The sequence below is a fragment of the Callorhinus ursinus genome, unplaced genomic scaffold (assembly GCF_003265705.2).
Source record: "Callorhinus ursinus isolate GAN/ISIS: 27379988/994484 unplaced genomic scaffold, GSC_fseal_2.0 scaffold19, whole genome shotgun sequence".
NCBI lineage: Eukaryota > Metazoa > Chordata > Mammalia > Carnivora > Otariidae > Callorhinus > Callorhinus ursinus.
In genome coordinates, this window is record NW_027397081.1 from 25,994,436 (window position 1) to 26,003,734 (window position 9,299).

Genomic DNA, 9,299 nt, shown 5'->3' on the forward strand with positions numbered 1-9,299 from the left:
CTTCCTTCCTTCCTTCCTTCCTTCCTTCCTTCCTTCCTTCCTTCCTTTCTTCCTTTCTTTCGTCGTTCCTTCCTTCCTCCCTTCCTTCCTTTTTCTTCCTTCCTTCCTTTCTAAAATATTCTTCCTTGCAGTCTGCTCTGTCTGGAGTCTCATCAAATTCATTGGCACATTGGGACGCCTGGGTGGGTTAGTCGGTTAGGCGGCTGCCTTCAGCTCAGGTCATGATCTCAGGGTCCTGGGATCGAGTCCCGCATTGGGCTCCTTGCTCAGCGGGGAGCCTGCTTCTCCCTCTGCCTGCAGCTCCCCCTGCTTGTGCTCGCTCGCTCTCTCGCCTATGCTCTCTCTCTCTAGCAAATAAATAAAATCTTTAAAAAAAATTCATTGGCACTACAGGATTTTGAAGGGAACAGACATTAATTAACTTCTCACTTTATAGATGGGGAAATTGAGATCTGCGACAAAGTCATTTTCCCAGAGATTCAGGGGAATGTGGATTCTCAGCGCAGTGTTCTCAGCCCAGTGTCACATCTAATCCCACTGTTCCCCGGCAGAGCAGAACCTGAGCTCATAGGGTTTGGGTGACATGTGTCACCCACTCACAGCCTTACTCTTTCTCTCTTTTAAAGTTCTTAGTTTATTAATCCTCTCATGAAAAATCTGCACAATCACCACAGATAACGTCCCTACAGAACCTTTACTCCTTCTGCTGTCCAATCTCCGGCTCGCTTTTTGCCAGCACCCACATTGGCTTTTGCAGTCCCCCTGACTTTCTTCATTCTGTTCTTGTGCTTTTTTCACTGTTTCCTTGACGTGTTTTTCTTCTCATGTAGGCCATGTCTTGCAAGTCTATGTTTGGGTTCATTTTTCTTCACATATGGCAAGGAATCCTAAATCATGCCAGGGCCAGGTGTCTTGCCACCACCAAAATGGGTTCTGAATCCAAATACAAAGATGACATCTGGGTGGGCTTGGACATTTTGGCTAGTTTTCCCCAAATTTCTGTCTTAGGGACTGTTGCCTTTCCAGGGTGATGAACACCAGTGACCATTTGTTTCGGCTGAAGTAGTCAGTTGGTCATGAACTTCCTGGTCTGGATAGCTACTGTGTTGTTTATGATGGCGGCTGAGCTTCAAGCCATGCTCTCTTCTCTAAACACATACATACATACACACACACACACACACACACACACACACACACACACGAACTTTTGCATTTGGGAAAGTGAGTCTTGCAGGTTTGGAGTGTAAGGTGCTGCCCAGGAGTGGTAGGCAATGAAGCTGGAAGAGTCAGCTGGGCCCATGTGTGAGGGTGTGTGTTTGTCTCCCTGGGTGCCGAGAGCTTTCTTCCAGAGGGCGATGAAAACTCCCTAAAGACTTAAGCAGGGAAGTAACGTGACTGCTTTTTTCTTTTAGAAGGACAGCTCTAGCAATTATGTAGACTGAGGACTACGTGAAGAGAGGGATTGGAAAGATGGGGACCTGTCAGGACAAGATTTCCAGAGATGGTGTGGGTCTGGGCTAAGGAAGTTGTGGTGGTGATGGAGAGGAATACACTGGGACCTCTTTGAGTTTGCCTGTTTGGAGGTGTGGTAGGGTGGGTGCAGAGGCCAGGGTGGGAGAAAATAAGGCTGACTAGCTGAGGGGTGAGGTGGATAGAGATGCCATTGGCCAAGTTAGGGAAAACAGGAAGAAGGTATGTGCGTACGTGTATGTTGTGTAGGGCATGTGCAGAGGAGGGACTAATTAGTTTTGGGCCTGTTGGGGACTCACTGGGATGTCGCAGAAGCTCAGCAGTGATAGGGACTAGGAATTGTCATTGGGAGTCAAATGCCGAGATGGGTAGTTGAAGCTGTGAGTAAGAATAATGTACTCTGCTGGATAAATATAGGTGAAATTAGGTGTTTTCTTTTAAATTTCTACTCTTCTTTTCAGTTTCCCCATTCCTCCACTTTTCTCTTTTCACACTTCCAAGAGCAGAAATGAAATCTGCCTGTCCAGTCACTAATCTTGTTTTCTCTTCTCCCACATTTGGGCCCCTTCCAGACACAATAAGCTCTCTTGATTTTCCTTTATGAAAGGCAGTGATTTCCACCTAGTGGAGCTCTGTAGTCTGCAAGTGTCTTCAGCTGGTCTGTTGGCGGATTCAAAATGCCAGGATGGGATGTTCTGAGGGGAAGGAGGAGATTCCTGGGTAGCTGGGAGAGAAAGAGGGGAGAAAGGGAGAAATCTTTACTTGGAGTAACTTGATGCTTGGAGTCTCATCAGCCACAGCTTGAAAGTATTGGACAAGCTGCGGGACTGCTCCTGTCAGTTTGGCTAGGAAGTGACATTACCATGTCCCGTCACTTCTCGATGATGTCCACAGTGACATCTGTGGAGGGAGGCTGCATGGAGGTGCAGGAAGGAGGAAGCAAGGGCAGGCAAAGAACAGCAAACCTTTATAAGGAGATAGTCTGGCTTCTCAGCAGAGCATTGGAACCCAAGGTGGGAGAAGAGCGGGGTCTGCTGGATGCCTTGGGCTCTGCTCTGGGATCCACCCTCAGGTGGGAGGTGGGTCTGAGCCAGGAGAGCCCAAAGCAGCTTTTCTTCTCCCACTGATCTGGGTCAAGGTCTAGTTTTATGTTCTTTTGTAGTTAAATACCAGAGTTTTCTGCCCTTTAATTTCTGATGTTCTTGAGGATCAGAGAAAACTGACACCTATAAGCCTCATGCATATTAGGTTGTGGACTCTCGGATGAAGTCTTCTCTGCCGCTCTGGGCTCACAGTTCTCACCTTGGTGAGGGAGCTGTCCATGATGATATCCATTGCTCATTACCTGTTGCCTACTCACTTCACATCCAGAGTGAAACAGAGGCACGAAGCCTGACCTGAGGCAGTGTACATTGACTAGGTTAATAAGAGATAGGGAGAGATGAGGTAGGAATTCCACAAAGCATTTGTAAATGGGAAGCCAGATAAACAATTCGAGGGCAGTAGCTTCTAAGTGGAAGTCCTCCCATCCTGGGAGATTTAGTGAGAACCCTCCCTCCCAAACTGTTGGGTCCAGTAAGAAGTGTGATGGGTGAGAGCAGGGTGGAGAGATGGAGTCCAGTGCTGTGCAGGTGGTTTGTTTCTTGTTTATGAGAATTGTGCCCCCTAGGGCTGGGCTATGTACAACCCTCAAAACTTTAATGGTGACCTTGCCTGGGAAGGTCTTTGTGAGACTCCTTTCTCCCTCCACCCCACTTCAAAGCCCTGCCTTGTTAACATCTTGTTAACACTGGTGAAATTCCACCATCAGAACTGTGTTTTGAAAAAGACTCTGATGCTTTTAAAATGTAAATATATGTGAATGGGAAGCATTTTTAAAGCTGTTACCGGTTATTTTCACCGGAGTGTAAATTAAGAGGCAGGCAGCAACAAATTTTGAGGAAGGGAGGTGAGGATATATGAGAAGAATTAGAGGGAGGGTGGAAAGAAGGGTGGGGGCTGGGGTGGGGTGGGGAAGACAGGGAGTGTAGCAGGTGGAGGGGATGGGGCAAGAAGGCTTGGAGGAGACAAGAGTGGAGGAGCATGGTGCCGACAGGAAGGGTTGGCTGCCCTGGGTTTCCACAGGCTATGTGCCTACCCCCTAATTTTACCTACATGAAGAGAGCAAGAGCCTGCAGCTCACCTCAGGGTTTTTTGTTTTGTTTTTTGTTTTTTTTTTTTTGGCAGAACAAATCAAATAAATTGCAAACTCCGGAAGTGAGAACTGTATCATACTTTCTAATTACAAGAGTCCCAAATAATGCTACTTACTCTGTGGGCTCATTGTGTTCTTACTGATGATAATAAGAATATTCTTGCTCTTTCACGAGTGAGGAATTCAAAGTTCCCAGAGACTGGGTCATTTAACTAGCATCCCCAAATAACCCAACATCAAACAGAGCTGGGGCTGAGCCCTGGCTTGAAGATCTGCAATTCTGGGCAGTCGGCTTGACTGTTCCATGCTCCTGATCTCTCAGTCATATAAGGGCTGGTGTTTTAGGCTCAGGTCCTGGAGCAGCCATATCTTGTTTTAAAGTATTTTAACAGCGTGTATGAGGAGAGGCTTCTTCCTGTTTGGGCGTCGGCAGGACTTGCTTGGCACAGTTCAGGGGCTGGGGAATGGGCTTCTGAGAGTACAAATCTCCCAAAGTTACGGGCCAAATTTTGAGTGTGTGGACATGCCTGGGTATTTTTCAGGGATGAGGTTTCACACTATTTATGACCTCTCCACAACCACCAAATGGTTAAAAATCACATTAGAGCAAACTGTGATCTCTGCTGACTTCCAATGAGTAGAGTCCCCTTAGTGCCATAGGGTGGAGGGGAGGAAGTGAAAATGAATACAACAGAAAAAAAAAATGTCTCGTAAGACAAATTAAATAATACTCCTCTGTTATGAGTGTTCTCTGTGGCTTTTTGTAAAGGCTCCAAAGACAGTAGACCAGCCACACTGGGGCCATCAAGTTAATTGTTGATCCAGAGTAGGGCTCGGCTTCCAGGCAAGTCGTTGTGTTCTTATAAATCCTATTTAAATTAGCTTGTGAGCATGCGTTCCAGGAGTGTGAGGAGTGTGTATGTGGAAGGAAGATGAGGAGCGAACTGTGCGTGGTGGGAGTGTATGACGGGACAGGAGGGTTGTGCCCACGATGGGAGTGAGGCGGGTCCTGTGCACACGCGCAGATGGCGGATCTTGCTGGAAGAGAGGCAGTTGAGTGAGGTACAGAATAAACAGGCTGGGATGGGACTTAATACCAGCTGAGTGTTTCAGTTTTCCTTTTGCTACTCACTAACCAGGTGACTTTTACCTATTTCCCTACACCCTTTAGGTCTTAGTTTTACTTGCCCAAAGTGGACATGTTAATAATTCCTCTCCCACCATTCTCCCTCCCCAAGTGTTTCTGTGAGGATAAAGTTAGACAATATATAGGAATTCATTTTATAAATCATGTACTCTTTTGTATATGTCAGGTATTTTTATTTTTTTAAAGATTTATTTATTTAGTTTTATTATTTATTTACTTATTTTTGAGAGAGAGAAGGAGAGAGAGAAAGAGAGAGTGAGGGAGGGCACGAGCAGGGGGAGGGGCAGAGGGAGAGGAAGAGAGAGAATCCTAAGCAGGCTCCATGCTTATTGCGTAGCCTGTCCTGGGGCCGCATCTCACGACTCTGAGGTCATGACCGGAGCTGAAATCAAGAGTTGGAGGCTCAGCCGACTGAGCCACCCAGACACCCCGAGATTTATTTATTTATTTGTGGGCCGGGATGGGGCAGGGAGAGAGAATCTCAAGCAGACTCCGTGCTGAGTGCAGACCCCATCACAGGGCTTGATCCCTTGACCTTGAGATCATGACCTGAGCTGAAACCAAGAGTTCTGTGCCCAACCAACTGAGCCGCTTAGGCTCAAGTATTTTTATTAAGAAGAACACACTGGTTGAAGAAGACACAGGAACCTGGGAGGAATGATACATTTTATTTTAGAGCCTTGTCTAATATTCTGAAAGGTGGAGGGGGTGCTTTACTAATGAAGGTGGTACAGGGCCTGAGGCTCAAGTTCAAGCTCACATCTTGAAGCTACTATTCTGGATGCTGATGGTGATGGGAAAAGGGTATACTGGGAGGAGCAAAGGGGATAGAAGATTGTTTGGCAGATAAAATTGCTCTCTAAATCCCCAGACAGGAATGGAGGATTTAGTGTTCATTTCTTGTCTCTTCTAGGTACTCCTTCTCCACCAACCTGAATGCAAACTGTATCCTCAACAGCCAAAAATATCCAAGGTAATTTACGTGTGTGTTTGTGTGTAAATCTATACAATGAACTGTTAAATTGGGAAGCCTGAGATCCAAGGGTAGTGGCTGTTATTTAAAACTGTATGAGGGGGGCGGATTCAGGGTAATAAGCAGGAGGCAACCTGGAACTATGATTTGATGAGTTTCCCCAAGCTAAGTCAGGACCCTTTGTTCTAACCTCCTAGTGTCCAAGAGAACAAATACAGGACTTAAATACCAGAGGGCCTTCTATGAAATACTTGGCCCCAGAGAACAAATCAGAGTGGGTGGCTGAGTGGGGAAAAATAGAGTTAAAGATTTCCTCTACGCAAAGAAGAATGGACCCAGGCCCAGGGTTATAATTCATGGGGCCTCAGATGAATCTCCAGCTGCTTCAGCTGTCTCCACATCTGGGAGAAGACTGGCCAAGGAATCCAGCACTGGTGGAAGCCAGTGGATGATGCAGCTCAGTGGTTTAATGCTCCCTGAGTCTTCCAAGAAGCTTCCTTGAACCCGCACCTTTTCTAGATGTTGTATGCTTTGCCTATCTCTGTGGCACAGTTTCCATGAAGAACACTTAAACACATCTGGGACTTTTAGAGATCTTTGACAAAGAATGGTGAAGACATAAAGCGCACACGATGGTAAGTTCTTAAATCTATTTTCTGTGACAACCTAATCTGAATCCTAACATGGTAAACTAATGAATTAATACTATCTGACTTGAGGAATGGGAAGACTTCCTTCAGTCACTTCCCTCCCCATTAAAATATTGCCTAGACCATAGAGCTTATTTCTTATTTCTTTGCCTACCCACTCTCTTTTCTCCTTGATTTTTTTTCTCGCATTTGGGGTGATAATCCAGGATGCTTGATTTTCCAGGTAGGCAGGTCCTCACATTGAATAATCACAATCTAAGAGAAGTGAAGTCTAAGTCTCCAAACTGAATCATTGTAGTTGCCTCCTCTGTAGATGCCTCCATGCATCATCCTTTTGGGCTGATTTTCTTGCTAGAACCTTCTGCACTCACCCGGCTTGGCCAAGCCATCAATCCCTCTTCTGGGGACTGTCATGGAAGCTGACATAAAAGTAAAGGAAGCCCTGGTTTTGGTGAGTTTCTAGTCTAGTCCTGTGTAGCCATAGTCCAGTCTAGGAAAAGGGTTTAATATTTAATTAGCAAAAGGGCAAGTTCAAATAGAATATTCTTATGCTAGAAATGGAATAAGCATACACTGAAGGAACTGAGAAACAAGGAGCAACGCTGCGCTGTGTGAGTTAAATTACATGGTTTCCTGGAGGAGGTGAGAGTGAAATACACAGGCACCAGGGAGGCTGAGAGGACATCCTAGATGGAAGGTATGGTTCACACGAAGCCATGCATGTTGAAACAACAGCTTCTGGGCAGAGGAAGCCAAGCTATTCAATTTAGCTAGAGCCAGGTTTTCATGTAAAGGGTAAAAAGAAAAGAGTTTATGACCTGAGCAAAGCAGCTGACCAGGTAGCCTTAGACAAGTAACTATCCCTCTGGACCTCAGCAGCTTCAACCAGGAAATGAGTGGGTTAGTTGACTAGGGCACTGGGCGAAGGTCTCCATCAGAGGTGAAGAGAGTTAATAATTATGGGAGCAGTGTGTCAGGCACTCCAAACTCTCCTAAAAGATAGTCTTGTCCATCCCCATTTCAGAGACGAAGTATCTCATCCCGAGTTTCGTAGACTGTGAGTGACCAAGCTGGGACGAGGGTTGAGTCAATTTCTTCATTCACTATGAATGGACAGCTTCCATTTACCAAGAACCGTGCCAGGCCCTGGGGGAGATAACAGTGAATGGCACAGATAGGGTCCCGCTTTTGTTCTACTTGGGGTGTGGGGGAGGACAGTCAATAAAAAAGTGAAAATCCAAGTGAATAAAATAGGTTTAAGTAGAAGTACATGCTATGGAGAAAATAAAACATGGAATCATGGTCATGATTTGGGACTTCTTAGGTTGGGTGGCCCAGGAAGGCCTCTCTGAGGAGGTGGCAAACTTGGGTGGAGACTGGAAGGGCGGGAAGAGGTCTGCCTAGTTGGCAAAGGGCATAACTGGCCAAGCTGAGGTATTTAGATTTGGCAGCATGGTGAGGCCTCCAGTCTTTCTTTTGGAGAAGGAGTTGCTTTTTATTTCTCAAAGATCTTAAGATGGTGGAGGACAGGCGGAAGCAAGCGGGTTGCAGCAGCAGAGTCCTAATATGGAAGTGGGGTGGCCAACGTGACCTTGGAAATTTAGGAGCAGTGCTGGGAGACGTTGCTCCCATTCACTTCCATCCCTTTCCTGTTCGCATCACCAGAAGACTTCTGGTGTTAGCATCACCGGAAGGTGATGCTGGCAGTCATTTTGGAGGGCCAAATAAGGCTTGGTAATAATATTAATATTAATAATAAGAATGGCTAATGAGAACATTAACTATCAGATAACATTTAAGGAACACTTTTTAAAAGACTTATTTATTTTAGAGAGAGAAAGTGCATGAACGGAGGGAGGGGCAGAGGGAGAGAGAGAGGGGAAGCCAACTTCTGCTGAGCGCGGAGCCTATGTGGGGCTCAATCCCAGGACCCTGAGTTCATGACCTGAGCTGAAACCAAGAGTCAGATGCTCAGCCAAGTGAGACACCCAGGCACCCCAAGAAACATTTTTTATGTATCAAGCATGTCTGAGCACTTTTTAAGCATTAACTTATTTAATCTTTGTAGTAACTATAGGAGATGGGTAGTATTATTATCCTAATTGTAATGAAGAAGCCGAGGCTTAGGGAGGTACAGTCACTTCCCCAAGATTGCACAACTGAGATGGGTGGAGCAAGGATGCTCATCTGGGGCCTCTGAGCCTAGGCTCTCGATTCTCATGCAATGTTGCCTCCCCTAGGTTTCAAACAGTCATGTAATATTTGATCTGGAAGTGATCTTAGATATCATATAGACCAGAAATTTCTAATTCGGTCCTCTGAGAGAAGATCTCTGATTTAGGACAATCCCTCCTCTTTTGACAGATGAGAAAAATTAAGAGTCAGAGAATCAGATTAATGATGGAAACGGAGGGTTGATGCTGAGTTCTGACTTCTGCTTGAATGCTTTTTGTAATCTACTTCAGCATATCCCTAGATACTCAAATCCTGGTTAGGAACCCCTGGCAGAATTGATTGCACAGAATTACATCCTCCAGGAGGGGAGAGACAAGCATGAAATAAGATAATGCACATAAAATTCTTCGTGTGGGGCTCAGCACAGAGTAAGTGCTCAATGCGTGTCCGTGCCTTTGAGAAAGTCCACATGGCAGGTTTCTGGGCCCAGTGGTGAGAACAGCTGGGCCATGACTGGGGAAGGAGAAGCAAGACACAAGGTGGAGAAGGGCTCCCTCTCCATGAGCCTGCCATCTTGACCGACATGCCACAGTCCTTACCAAACCCCATCCACCACCGTGAAAGTAAAGTATCTTTGGAAACCTCATAACCCATCATTAAAACTGCTGGGTGTAGGAAAATAATTGT